Source organism: Oncorhynchus clarkii, chromosome 24 (assembly GCF_045791955.1).
Source record: "Oncorhynchus clarkii lewisi isolate Uvic-CL-2024 chromosome 24, UVic_Ocla_1.0, whole genome shotgun sequence".
NCBI lineage: Eukaryota > Metazoa > Chordata > Actinopteri > Salmoniformes > Salmonidae > Oncorhynchus > Oncorhynchus clarkii.
Window position 1 is genome coordinate 29,249,550 of NC_092170.1, and position 15,314 is coordinate 29,264,863.

Genomic DNA, 15,314 nt, shown 5'->3' on the forward strand with positions numbered 1-15,314 from the left:
GTGAGGTGTGGCTCTCGACCCGAAACTGGGTTCGGGGTTGTGGGGCCATTTAAAGTCCTGAGGAGAATGAACAAGGTTTGTTATAGGTTACAGCTTCCACCCGATTACCGTATTAACCTGTTGAGTGTAGGGGGCAGTATTTTGATGTTTGGATGTAAAACGTACCCAAATTAAACTGCCTGTTTCTCAGGTCCAGAATCTAGAATATGCATATAATTGTCAGATTAGGATAGAAAACACTCTAAGGTTTCCAAAACTGTCAAAATATTGTCTGTGAGTATAACAGAACTGATATTGCAGGCGAAAACCTGAGGAAAATCAAACCAGTAAGTGCTGTTTTTCCTGAAAGCTCTCTGTTCCATTGCCTGCCTTTGCTCCATTTAAAGGGATATCAACCAGATTCCTTTTCCTATGGCTTCGCCATGGTGTGAACAGTCTTTAGACATAGTTTCAAGCTTTTATTTTGAAAAATGAGCAAGAAAGATCACATCGCGTCAGTGGATGGCTGGGTGCCAGCAGCGTTTTGCATGTGCAACAGCTTGGAGCAGACATTTCTCTCTCTCTCCTATTGAAGAGGCTACAGTCCCAGTTGATATATTATCGATTATATATTGTAAAAACAACCTGAGGATTGATTATAAAAAAGTTTGACATGTTTCTACGAACTTTACAGATACTATTTAGAATTTTCGTCTGCGATGTCGTGACTGCTCGAGCCTGTGGATTTCTGAACATAACGTGGCAACCAAATAGAGGTATAAAATAATCTTTATGGAACAAAAGGAACATTTATTGTGTAACTGGGAGTCTCGTGAGTGCAAATATCCGAAGATCATCAAAGGTAAGCAATTTAATTTATTGCTTTTCTGACTTTCGTGTCCAATCTACTTGGCTGCTAGCTGTTTGAAATATTTTGTCTACTGAGAGAGATGTCCTTACATAAACGCTTGGTATGCTTTCCCCGAAAAGCTTTATTGAAATAAATTTATTGAAATTTATTGAAAACAAGCTAAGCTGTGTTTCGCTATATTGCACTTGTGATTTCTTGAAAATTAAATATTTTTAGTAATTTAATTTGAATTTGGCGTCCTGCAATTGAGCGGATGTTGACGAAAATGATCCCGCTAACGGGATGGGTGCATCAATAAGTTAACCCCTTGTTCCATGTGTCTCTCCTTGGGCCGGTGGTGGCTGGCCTGCTCCAGGAGTCTGAGGTGCCGGAGGTTCCTCCGGACCCCTCTGGACATCGAGGGGGCTCCGGCGTACTCCGTTCGCGCCATACTGGATTCGAGGCGTCGGGTGATGGGCCTTCAGTATGTTGTGGAGTGGGAGGGGTACGGTCCGGAGGAGAGGTGCTGGGTTCCAGTAGAAGACGTGTTGCTGCAGGACTTCCACCGTCTTCGTCCAGATCGCCCTGCGCCTTGCCCTCCGGGTCGTCCCCGAGGCCAGTGTCGGCGCGCGGCTCAGGGGTGGGTACTGTTACGACTTCCGCCGAAGTCGGTCCCTCTCCTTGTTCAGGTGACGTTCGGCGGTCGGCGTTGCCAGCCTTCTAGCCATCGCCGATCCACCTTTCATTTTCCATTTGTTTTGTCTAGTCTTCCCACACACCTGGTTCCAATTCCATAATTACATGTTGTGTATTTAACCCTCTGTTTCCTCCATGTCCTTGTCCGGAATTGTTTATTGTAAGTGCTTGTGCACGTTATGTCTGGTGTGCGAAGGGGTTTTGTCCCATTGCATATTTTGTTTTTGTTCACGGTGATTTTTATTATTAAACTGCGCCGTTGTAATACAGTCTTTATTCTCCTGCGCCTGACTTTTCTGCCACCAGCACGTCCACCTTACAAAGTAACGCAAAGTAATAACTACTAATATAATGTGTTACTTTCCACACAAAGTAATGTTGTTAAAACTTCTAATGGCTGGGGGCAGTATTGAGTAGCTTGGATGAATAAGGTTCCCAGAGTAAACTGCCTGCTACTCAGGCCCAGTTGCTAATATATGCATATTATTATTATATTTGGATAGAAAACACTCTGACATTTCTAAAACTGATTGAATGATGTCTGTGAGTATAACAGAACTCCTATGGCAGGCAAAAACCTGAGAAAAAATCATCAAATATACAGTGTCTATGGGGTCATATTGCACTTCCTAAGGCTTCCACTAGATGTCAACAGTCTTTAGAACCTTGTTTGAGGCGAGGGGGGAATGTGAAGGAGGGGGGAATGAGAGCTGATTGAGTCAGGGTTCTGGCAGAATGCCATGAGCTGATCACGGGCGCTCACGTAATAGTTAGCTGCGTTCCATTGCATTTCTACAGACAAAGGAATTCTCCGGTTGAAACATTATTGAAGATAAAAACATCCTAAAGATTGATTCTATACTTTGTTTGACATGTTTCTATGAAATGTAATATGACTTTCGTCTGAACATTCGCCTGGACTTGCCCGCGCCTCGTGAGTTTGGATTGTGTACTAAACGCGCAAACAAAAAGGAGGTATGGACATAAAGGATGGACTTTATCAAACAAATCAAACATTTATTGTGGAACTGGGATTCCTGGGAGTGCATTCTGATGAAGATCATCAAAGGTAGGTGAATATTTATAATGCTTTCTCTGACTTCTGTTGACTCCACAACATGGCGGATATCTGTATGGCTTGTTTTAGTCTCTGAGCGCTGTACTCAGATTATTGCATGGTGTGCTTTTTCGGTAAAGCTTTTTTGAAATCGGTTGCATTAAGGAGAAGTTTATCTAAAGTTCTTTGCATAACATTTGTATTTTCATCAACATTTATGATGAGTATTTCTGTAAATTGATGTGGCTCTATGCAAATTCACTGGATGTTTTGGAAGCAAAACAGTACTTAACGTAACTCGCCAATGTAAACTGAGATTTTTGCATATGAACTTTATCGAACAAAACATACATGTATTGTGTAACATGAAGTCCTACGAGGGCCATCTGAAGATCATCAAAGGTTAGTGATTAATTTTATCTCTATTTCTGCTTTTTGTGACTCCTCTCTTTGGCTCGAAAATGGCTGTGTTTTTCTGTGACTAGGTGCAGACCTAACATAGTAGTTTGGTGTGCTTTCGTCGTTAAGCCTTTTTGAAATCAGATACTGTGGTGTGATTAACAACAAGTTTATCTTTAAAATGGTGTAAAATACTTGTATGTTTGAGGGATTTTAATTATGAGATTTCTGTTGTTTTGAATTTGGCGCCCTGCACTTTCACTGGCTGTTGTTATACCGATCCCAGGGAATAGTTACAGGGGAGAGGCCATAAGAAGTTTAATTAAGTCAGGTGTCACTTTTGTTAAATATAAGAAGTAATATAAAACACTGATCTCTTCCCACCTCTTCTTCTTACCCATAAAGAAACAAAACACGTGGTGGTGGAGAGAAAAAAAAATCTAATTACAAAGAAAATTTGGCTCATCTGTGTGGTTCAGTGAGGAAGCAGATTGCATTTCAGTACTTCATTAATAAATGAGATTGGGAACATTGGCAGAATGATGGCTCCTTTGTCTGCTCAGGACATGGTCTACAGAACACTACAATACAATCGTGGCCATAACTACAGACCAATTACAGTGCAACTCTGGTATGTACATACCTGTTTCAATGAAGTTGTCCAGGATATGAGACAAAAGCATCCTGGAGCAGCAACGTCCACAGCTGTAAAGGGTTAAGGAATATGGCATCTATGCTGTGTACTATAGCTGATCACATATTGAGTTTGAGTGGTAGCATGAGAGATGGATGAAGAGAGAAGTGTAGAGAGAGCGAGAGAACGAGAAAGCAATCGAGGCGCTACCCAGGGGTCAAAGTCCAGTCCTCCACAAAATGGCAGAACACATGAAGGATGGTGTTTAATTACCAGGCAGAAAAATTGAGAAAAATAAGGAAAGAAACAAAAGAGGAGAGGCATCGGCCTGCTCAGAACAGACCTGATATCTCTCTCTCTCTTTCTTTTTCAATCATGTTTTCAATCAGCTCCTTTGAACTTTCGGGTTCTGAAGGAATATAGACAGATCATTACATATTCAAAACATCTGTTAGCTTATTAAAATAATCCCTCAAGCCTCCCATCTTTTCCTCCACTTATTCAATTAGTTTTCAAATGCACAAAAGGTCTTTAGGCATCTCTAATCCAATATGTTTTTTTCCCCCAACATCTTAATACTTATTCTTTAATCTCGCAGTCTAAATTAACATGCCAGGTAGGTGGCATTTATATTTTTTGACAGAAAATATGTTCATTCAATGAATTGAATCATCGGCGGGACTGTTGGCTACTTAATAGACATTCATTCTCAGGCCCCACTTCATCCTCCCAGTCAGAATGTTTTCATCAGTGGTCTTGATCTATAATTGATAAGAATTCTCAAACATGACTCTGTAGAATAAGACAGGCATTGGATAAATGACTGAAGAGAGAACAGGGGAAAAGAAAGGTGGTTAAGGAGGACTCAAAAAGCACAGCAAAGAAAGCAACATCCATCTCTGTACAACCCCTCCACTCACCTCTATCTTTCCCAGAGGCAATCAGAACTAATGTGAACAGAGCTTCCTCTTTCGCTGCTTTAGCTAGTCCCCGCAGAGCTGGAGTTAAGAAGACACAAGTCAATACACAGTCAGAGACAAGGACAAATTATTACACAGCCAGGGCTGAAAAATAGTGGATTCAACCCCCAGCCTGCTGTATAGTGAGGAGGAGCCGCTAACTGCTTGGCGCTATCCGCTGGGTACTACCCACTAGATTTGATGTTGTGATGGTGCCGGAGAGGAATGCTGCTGTCTTCAGCTCCTAACCAACCATGCTATTTTGTTTGTTTTTTTGCGTTGTCCGTAACTTGTTTTGTACATAATGTTGTTGCTACCGTCTCTTATGACCGAAAAGAGCTTCTGGACATCAGAACTGCGATTGCTCACCTCAAACTGGGAGAAGAGTTCTTCTTCAATGAGTCGGATGGCAGGGATAAAATACAGACACCCTACCAGGCCCAGATCCCCGTTATTCGCTGGAGAAGAACCCAGAGATTTTGCAGAAAGAGATCAGGGTGCCTTATGAGGATCAGCGATAAGTGGCTAATCTGCTTTTACCTTCTATCCTAAATGGGATGAACTGAAAGCACGTTTATACTACCAACAGGACATTAAAAACTGTAATATCTTGTGTTTCACCGAGGCATGGCTGAATGATGACATTAACAGCATACAACCAGCGGGTTCTACACTCTATTGGTAGGACAGAACAGCAGCCTCTGGTAAGACACGGGGCGGGGGCCTATGCATTTATGTAAACAATAACTGGTGCACGATATCTAAGGAAGTCTCAAGGTTTTTCTCACCTGAGGTAGAGTATCTCATGATAAGCTGTAGACCCCACTATCTATCTAGAGTGTTTTCATCTGTATTTTTCGTAGCTGTCTACATACCACCCAGACCGATGCTGGCACTAAAACCACACTCAATGAGCTGTATACTGCCATAAGCAAACAGGAAACCACTTATCCAGAAGCGGCGCTCCTAGTGGCCGGGTACTTTAATGCAGGTAAATTTAAATCAGTTTGACCAAATTTCTATCAGCATGTTGAATGTGCAACCAGAGGGGAAAAAATTCTAGACCACCTTAACTCCACACACAGAGACACGTACAAAGCTCTCCTTCGCCCTCCATTTGGCAAAGCTGACCATAATTCTATCCTCCTGATTCCTGCTTACAAGCAAAAATTAAAGAAAGAAGCACCAGTGACTCGGTCTATAAAAAGTGGTCAGATGAAGCAGATGCTAAACTACAGGACTGTTTTGCTAGCACAGACTGGAATATGTTCCGTGATTTTTCGGATGGCATTGAGAAGTACACCACATCAGTCACTGGCTTTATCAATAAGTGCATTGAGGACGTCGTCCCCACAGTGACTGTACGTACATACCTCAACCAGAAGCCATGGATAACAGGCAACATTCGCACTGAACAAAGGGTAGAGCTGCCACTTTCAAGGAGTGGGCATCTAACCCGAAAGCTTTTAAAAAATCTTGCTATGCCCTCCGACGAACCATCAAACAGGCAAAGCATCAAAGCAGGACAAAGATCAAATCATACTAAACCAGCTCTGATGCTCGTCGGATGTGGCAGGGCCTGCAAACTATTCAGACTACAAAGGGAAGCACAGCCGAGAGCTGCCCAGTGGCACGGGGCTACCAGACGAGCTAAATAACTATGCTCGCTTCCGAGGCAAGAAACACTGAAACATGCATGAGAGCATCAGCTGTTCTGGACGGCTTTGTGACCAAGTTCTCCGCAGCCGATGTGAGTAAGACCTTTAAACAGGTCAACATTCACAAGGCCTCAGGGCCAGACGGATTACCAGGACGTGTACTGCGAGCATGCGCTGACAAACTGGCTGACCAACTGACCAAGTGTCTTCACTGACATTTTCAACCTCTCCTTGTCTGAGTCTGTAATACCAACATGTTTCAAGCAGACCACCATAGTCCCTGTTCCCAAGAACACCAAGGTAACCTGTCTAAATAACTACTGACCCGTAGCACTCATGAAATGCTTTGAAAGGCTGGTCATTGCTCACATCAACACCATTATCCCAGAAACCCTATACCCACTCCAATATGCAAACCATACCAACAGATCCACAGATGATGCATTCCACACTGCCCTTTCACACCTGGACGAAAGGAACACCTATGTGAGAATGCTATTCATTGACTACAGCTCAGCATTCAAGACCATTGTGCCCTCAAAGCTCATCAATAAGCTAAGGATCCTGGGACTAAACACTAAGGACCCTGGGACTAAACACTTGCAACTGGATCCTGGACATGGACACATCCGCCACGCTGATCTTCACCACGGGGTCCCCTCAGGGGTATTTGCTCAGTCCCCTCCTGTACTCTCAGTTCACCCATGACTACACGGCCAGGCTGACTCCAACACCATCATTAAGTTCACTGATGACATAACAGTGGTAAGCCTGATCACCGACAACGATTAGACAGCCTATAGGGAGGAGGTCAGAGACCTGACCATGTGGTGCCAGGACAACAACCTATCCCTCATTGTGATCAAGACAAAGGAGATGATTGTGGACTACCGGAAAAGGAGGACCGAGCACCTCCCCATTAACATCGACGGAGCTGTAGTGGAGCAGGGTGCGAGCTTCAAGTTCCTTTGTGTCCACATCACCAACAAACTATCACGGTCCAAGCACACCAAGACAGTCGTGAAGAGGGCACGACAAAACCTATTCCCCCTCAGGAGACGGAAAAGATCTGGCATGGGTCCTCAAATCCTCAAAAGGTTTTACAGCTGGACCATTGAGAGCATCCTGACGGGTTGCATCACTGCCTGGTATGGCAACTGCTCGGCCACCGACCACATGGCACTACAGAGGTTTGTGCATACAGCCCAGTACATCACAGCCATCCAGGACCTCTATACCAGGCTGTGTCAGAGGAAGGGCCGAAAAACTGTCAAAGACCCCAGCCAATCTAGTCATAGACTGTTCTCTCTGCTACCGCACGGCAAGCGGTACCGCCAAGTCTATGTCTAAGAGGCTCCTAAATAGCTTCTACCCCCAAGTCATAAGACTCCTGAACAGCTAATCAAATGGTTACCTAGACTATTTGCATTGTCCCCCCCCCCCCCAGTGCTGCTGCTCTCTGTTACTATCTATGCATAGTCACTTTACCTACATGTACATATTACCTCAATTACCTCGACATCGGTGCTCATTGACTCTGTACCCGTACCCCCTGTATATAGCCCTATTGCGGCTCTTTAATCATTTGGTATTCTTATCTCTTACTTTTTTAGGTATTTTTCTTAAAACTGCATTGTTGGTTAAAGGCTTGTAAGTAAGCATTTCACTGTAAGGTGCATGTGACAAATAACATTTTGTTTTATTTTGAGTTAACTAATCACTGCCCGCTAGGCTAATGAGAGGCTGTTTGTCATTAGCAGTGTGTGAAGGAGCGCTATGCTAGCTCTCTGTCCCCTATTCAGACAAACAGCATGACGGGGGCTAATTAATCACAACACATTAGCCCCACTGTGTGTTTGCTCATATCTGTTTACCCTGCTTCATTATGAGGATCCTCAGACGCTCATCACATTACCAGACAGCCCCCCCAGATAGAAGACTCCTGCTGTTAGCTATCAGTGAATATGGACTGAGCCTCTGTCTGAAATAGGATACAGCTTATCAAATAAATTAAAATAAAGTCAATGTATTGTTTGATTCTGTGAAAATCTTGGAACATTGTTATACTCAGAATGTCCGTTGAATCATTTACTCTGAGAATTAGAACCTAACAGTACGTGAGATGTTGTTTAGAGAGCCCAGATATTTTTTTGAAGCTAGTGACATGGAAATATTTGCCTGAGGGTGTTTGTCAGGTTATGATCATTGATTTTGATTGAACATGGCACCACGATGACTGTATCTGTGTAATGGAACGAAATAGGACTGTGCATGTTGTAGAACAGGGTTTTTCAAATCTTACCCTACCGGGTCTGGATTACTTCTGGTTTTCTGTTATACCTGATGATTAATTGCACCTACCCGGTGGCTCAGGTCCCAGAATGATGAAAAAGCAGTGGAAGTAGCTTTGAGGCGGCCGGTAGCCTAGTGGTTAGAGCGTTGGACTAGTACCCGAATGGTTAATAGATCAAATTCCTGCGCTGACAAGGTAAAAATATGTCATTCTGCCCCTGAACAAGGCAGTTAACCCACTGTTCCTAGGCCGTCATTGTAAATAAGAATTTGTTCTTTAACTGACTTGTCTAGTAAGATAAAGGCCAAAAAGAAATGGAAATAATAATAACTAAATTGAGGTCCAGATTTGAATTTGTGGACCATAGAACATACTAACACATCACACACAGTGCCTCTGGAAAGTATTCAGACCCCTTGACATTATACACTTTTTCTTTTTTACGTTACAGCCTTATTTGAAAATGTATTAAATAAATAAAAACCCTAATCAATCTGCACACAATACCCCATGAAGACAAAGTGAAAACAGGTTTTTAGAAATGTTTGCAAATTTATAAAAGTTTCAAAACATAAATACCTTCTTTACATAAGTTTTCAGCCTCTTTACTATGTGACTCAAAATTGAGCTCAGGTGCATCCTGTTTCCATTGACCATCCCTAAGATGTTCCTACAACTTGATTGGAGTCCACATGTGGAAATTTTAATTGATTGGACATGATTTGGAAAGGCACACACCTGTCTTTATAAGGTCCCACAGTTGACAGTGCATGTCAGAGCAAAAAACAAGCCATGAGGTCCAAGGAATTGACTGAAGAGCTCTGAGACAGGATATCTTCGAGGCACAGATCTGGGGAAGCGTACCAAAACATTTCTGCAACCTTGAAGGTCCCCAAGAACACAGTGGCCTCCATCATTCTGAAATAGAACATGTTTGGAACCACCAAACCACCTGATGGTCACTAACAGAGCTTTAGACTTCCCCTGTGGAGATGGGAGAACTTCCAGAAGGACAACTGTCTCTGCAGCACTCCACCAATCAGGCCTTTATAGTAGATTTGCCATACAGAAGCCAATCCTCACTAAAAGGCACATGACAGCCCACTTGGAGTTAGCCAAAAGGCACTTGAAGACTCCCAGACCATGAGAAACAAGATTTTCTAGTCTGATGAAACCAAGATTGAACTATTTGGCCTGATTGCCAAGTGTCATATCTGGAAGAAACCTGGCACCATCCCTACGGTGAAGCATGGTGGTGGAAGCATCATAATGTGGGGATGTTTTCAGCTACAGGGACTGGGAGACTAGTCAGGATCAAGGCAAATCTGAACGGAACATATTACACAGAGATCCTTGATGAAAACCTGCTCCAGAGCGCTCAGGACCTCAGGCTGGAAGGTTCACCTTCCAACAAGACAACAACCATAAACACACAGACAAGTCAACGCAGGAGTGGCCAGAGCCCGGACTTGAAGCCGATCGAACATCTCTGGGGAGACCTGAAAATAGCTGTGCAGTAATAACCCCCATCCAACCTGACAGAGTTTGAGAGGATCTGCAGAGAAGAATGGGAGAAACTCCCCAAATACAGGTGTGCAAAGCTTGTAGCGTCATACCCAAGAATACTTAATGCTGTAATCACTGCCAAAGGTGCTTCAACAACGTACTGAGTAAAAGGTCTGTATACTTATGTAAATGTGATATTTCAGTTTAAAAAAATATGTAAATTAGAAAAAAAATGAAATAACCTGTTTTTGCTTAGTCATTATGGGGTATTGTGTGTAGATGAGGGGAAAAAACTAACAATTGAAACAATTTTAGAATAAGGCTGTAACTTAAGTCAAGGGGTCTAAATACTTTTCGAAGGTACTGTGTATAAGTGAACATGTGCATGTGTATTCCCTATAGGTATACTGAAATGATCCCTAAGAGAAACTCCTTCCACAGAAAAATCAGACTCATCATACTGTAGGAAAAAGCTAACTAAGGTGGAACTAAAAATAACAAGATAACTAATGTAAAATATTCTGTGTCCGTAAAATGTATATAGGTTCAGGACTTTTGTGAAACAGCACAGTTGAAAAATATATGGCAAATAGAAATCAAAACTGGATGGAGAGAGAGACGGGAGGGGTTGAGGGTAGGAAAAGGGTGAGACAAAAAACCCCAAATATAACTATTTAAGCAAGGCCAAAGGAGGAGTGGTATATGGTCACTATACCACGGCTAAGGGCTGTTCTTAGCACGACGCAACGCAGAGTGCCTGGACACAGTCCTTAGCTGTGGTATATTTGCCATATACCACAAACCCCTGAGGTGCCTTATTGCTATTATAAACTGGTTACCAATGTAATTAGAACAGTAAAAATACATGTTTTGTCATCCCCGTGGTATACAGTCTGATATACCACTGCTGTCAGCCAATCAGCATGCAGTGCTCAAACCACCCAGTTTATAATGTAAAATGTATATAGTATGTATAAGCTGGAAGTAGAAGCCTAAGTGTTGTTTATTCCAACTAGGGGAGGGGTGGTAGGTTTAGAAAAATAAACACAGAGGAAGCAGTGAAATGTAACCAGTACTGATTAATAGACACATCAGCACTAGACATGATGAAACAGATCACTCAAGTGATGGGAAATGCCATTGTGTTTATGCATAGGGTGTGTATGGTGCACAGGAGTGTTGCAAACCTTTCAGCATTGCCCTTATATTGATTCAGCTTATCAACTTACTATCGGTGGGAAGGTGTGGTGGGCGGTTTGTTGTTTGTGAAGGCCTGAGGCTAGTAGAACACCAGATGATAGGAAGATTGACTGATTTCACAATTGAACATTCAGAGAGAGTGCGTATGCATTTTGTGTGTGTCTTCGTGTGTGCGTATGTGCTTGTGTCTCCGTGATGCATCCCTACCCATTCAGCCACATTAGTATGTAAGAAGAGACTGTAGCCTGTGGCTGTAATGCAGCTCTCTGTAAAGACTAGCCATTAACCCCGGTTCACCCAGTACTTAATGACCTACTCTCTGTTGTAAAGTAGCAGCCACACAAAAAGCCTCCATGGAATAGCAGTATAATGGACACTCCAGTTGCTGGGAGCTGATTGACATATTATCCACTGAAGCTTAAAAGTCAATGTAGCCACTTAAAAAGCCCATGTGAAGTTTAGCATTTGTAATTGTTGGATATGATATCCAAGCATGTCACACCTACTCCTGCTCCCTCCCTGCGTTGCAAGTCTACTAACCACCGGTCCTGGTAACCCACATTGTTCCCCCCTGGCAACACACATTGCGCACACCTAGCAACCATCATTGTGCACACCTGCTCCCCATCGTTAAGCACACCTGGACTTCATCGCCACCTTGATTACTTTCCCTTCATATAGCCCTCAGTAAGCCTCAGTCATCATGTAGTATTGGTTTTGGTTACGCATTATCGTCATGTTTATTATTACTGAAACTCACCTTCTGCACCTGCTTCCTGACTCCCTGTGTATACGTTACAAAGCATTTCCATTTGGCATATGTCGAACAATATTTGAGTATTTAATAATTTTAAGATTTAGACAAATAAAAATGAATATTGATGGTTGTACAGTCATCTCAAATAAAACTGAAGAACCTCTGCGTTACTCTGGACCCTGATCTCTCTAGTGACGGACACATAAATAATATTTCAAAGACAGCTTTTTTCCATCTTCGTAACATAGCAAAAATCAGAAACTTTCTGTCCAAAAATGATGCAGAAAAATTAATCCATGCTTTTGTCACTTCATGCTTAGACTACTGCAATGCTCTACTTTCCGGCTATCTGGATAAAGCACTAAATAAACTTCAGTTATTGCTAAACACGGCTGCTAGAATCTTGACTAGAACCCCAAAATGTGATCATATTACTCCAGTGCTAGCCTCCCTACACTGGCTTCCTGTTAAGGCTAAGGCTGATTTCAAGGTTTTACTGCTAACCTACAAAGTATTACATGGGCTTGCTAATACCTATCTTTCCGATTTGGTCCTGCCGTACATACCTACACATACGCTACGGTCACAAGACGCAGACCTGCTTACTGTCCCTAGAATTTCTAAGCAAACAGCTGGAGGCAGGGCTTTCTCCTATAGAGCTCTATTTTTATGGAATGGTTTGCCTATCCATGTGAGAGACGCAGACTTGGTCTCGACCTTTAAGTCGATATTGAAGACTCATCTCTTCAGTAGGTCCTATGACCTTCGCCCAAGGGTGCGAAGGTGAACTGAAAGGCACTGGAGCGACAAACCGCTCCTTGCTGTCTCTGCCTGGCTGGTTCCCCTCTCTCTGCCTCTAACCCTATGACGGGGGCTGAGTCACTGGCTTACTAGTGCTCTTCCATGCCATCCCTAGGAGGGGTGTGTCACTTGAGTGGGCTGAGTTACTGACGTGATCTTCCTGTCCAAGTTGGCGCCCCCCTCGGGTTCGTGCTGTGGGGGAGGTCTTTGTGGGCTATACTCAGCCTTGACTCAGGGTAGAAGGTTGGTGGTTGAAAATATCCCTCTAGTTGTGTGGGGGCTGTTCCTTGGCAAAGTGGGCAGGGTTATATCCTGCCTGTTTGGCCCTGTCTGGGGGTATTGTCGGACAGGGCTACAGCGTCTCCCGACCCCTCCAGCCTCCAGTATTTATGCTGTAATAGTTTGTGTCGGGGGGCTAGGGTCAGTCTGTTATAGCTAGATTATTTATTGTCTTATCCGGTGTCCTGTGTGAATTTAAGTATGCTCTCTCTAATTCTCTCTCTCTCTCTCTCTTTCTCTCTCTCTCTCTCTCTCTCTCTCTCTTTCTCTCTCTCTTCCTCTCTCTTCCTCTCTCTCTTCCTCTCTCTCTTCCTCTCTCTCTTCCTCTCTCTCTCTCTCTCTCTCTCTTCCTCTCTCTCTCTCTTCCTCTCCCTCTTCCTCTCCCTCTTCCTGTCTCTCTTCCTGTCTCTCTTCCTCTCTCTCTTCTCTCTCTCTGGGGACTTGAGCCCTAGGACCATGCCTCAGGACTACCTGGCCTGATGACTCCTTGCTGTCCCCAGTCCACCTGGTCACGCTGCTGCTCTAGTTGCAACTTTTCTGCCTGTGGCTATGGAACCCTGACCTGTTCACTGGACGTGCTACCTTGTCCCGGACCTGCTGTTTTGGACTCTCTCTCTACCGCACCTGCTGTCTCTAACTTTGAATGATCGGCTATGAAAAGCCAAATTACATTTACTCCTAAGGTGCTGACCTGTTGCACCCTCTACAACCACTGTGATTATTATTATCTGAGCCTGCTGGTCATCTATGAATGTTTGAACATCTTGGCCATGTTCTGTTATAGTCTTCACCCCACACAGCCAGAAGAGGACTGGACACCCCTCAGAGCCTGGTTCCTCTCTAGGTTTCTTCCTAGGTTTCTTTCTGCCTTTCTAGAGAGTTTTTCCTAGCCACCGTGCTTCTACATCTGCAATGCTTGCTGTTTGGCATTTTAGGCTGGGTTTCTGTACAGATCTTTGTGACATCAGCTGATTTAAAAAGGGATTTATAAATATATTTGATTGAATTTGATTGATGAATGCTAAAAGGAATACTGTTATTCACAGTACCTGTTTTCTTGTCCTAGTTGTCATCAGATGTCTGTGTTTGTCAGGTGAAGACACATTTAAACAGTAAATACTGGATGACGTCTCACTGACAAATTGTTCCTTGTCTCAAGTCCAGCTCCTCTCAGTCAATAAGTTACAGTTATGTTGAGGTGAGAACTACAAAAGGGTTACAGACTGATGTCACTCTCAGTGAGGGCTTAGGTGGAGTCATGGCAGAATGATCTGTTATGGGCCAGTGAGTTGTGGCAGAATGATCTGTAATGGGCCAGTGAGTTGTGTCAGAATGATTGGTTATGGGGCTGCGTGTGTGTGTGTGTTGTCTGACATTGTGTCAGTCAGAGAGAGAGGTATTAAGTGAAAGCATTGTAATTAATGATGTGTGAATGGTACCTAGGCAAAGCCCCCTCACAAAAAAATCCTTTCAGCTAATTACTGACTGACTGTCAGCCCCCCAACTGTGTCTCTAGGAGATACTCCTGACTACAGTTCAGAGAGAGAGGGAGAGAGACCGAGGGAGAGGGAGAGCGGGAAAGAGGTATATAAAAGTGTTTGTCAACCACCTTCAGCCTGCTGTCTCATCTCTCTCTCTCTCTCTCTCTCTCTCTCTCTCTCTCTCTCTCTCTCTCTCTCTCTCTCTCTCTCTCTCTCTCTCTCTCGATCGATCGCCTACATCACAGCTGCTCCAACCCAGTCTGAGGGGCTCAGAATGTGGGTACCAGCCCCTTGCACCAACCCCACACTGAGGACTTGGCCACATCAAGAGGCCTGGCAGCAGGCACTGGTGCCAGGCTGGCCAGTTAGCCTGTAGCTGGTGACAACCCACTGGCACTGACAACCTCCAGGAATTGGCAACCCAATGGGGGAGTTGGAATGGTCTCCAAGGACGATGAGTGTAAACAGTCAGTCTTTTTCTGTGCGATAACCTTTTCCAACATGAGGGTTATTTAGGGTACAATCCCACCACATTGATTCAATATAATTGCATTTGCGCTACTAAGAGGAGTATTAGTAATTGTTTTATACATGGTTAAAGGACATAAAGGTGTGAATAGCTTTTATAGGAACATGCTTGGTAGTACTAGTTTAAAGCTAGTGGTTTTAAATTAGAAAGCAGACATTTTCTTTTATTTTCTTGGAAAGCAGAAGTGAGAATATCACATTACGGCTTAATGCATTTTATGCTAATGTTTTACAAGA

At 43.5% G+C, this 15,314-nt stretch overlaps 1 protein-coding gene across 2 annotated transcripts in view; it reads right to left on the reverse strand.

The window, feature by feature from the left end:
- The window catches only part of LOC139383038 (calsyntenin-2-like), a 480,760-nt gene that overhangs the window by 206,536 nt on the left and 258,910 nt on the right, over positions 1–15,314 (reverse strand). The window lies entirely within an intron of this gene.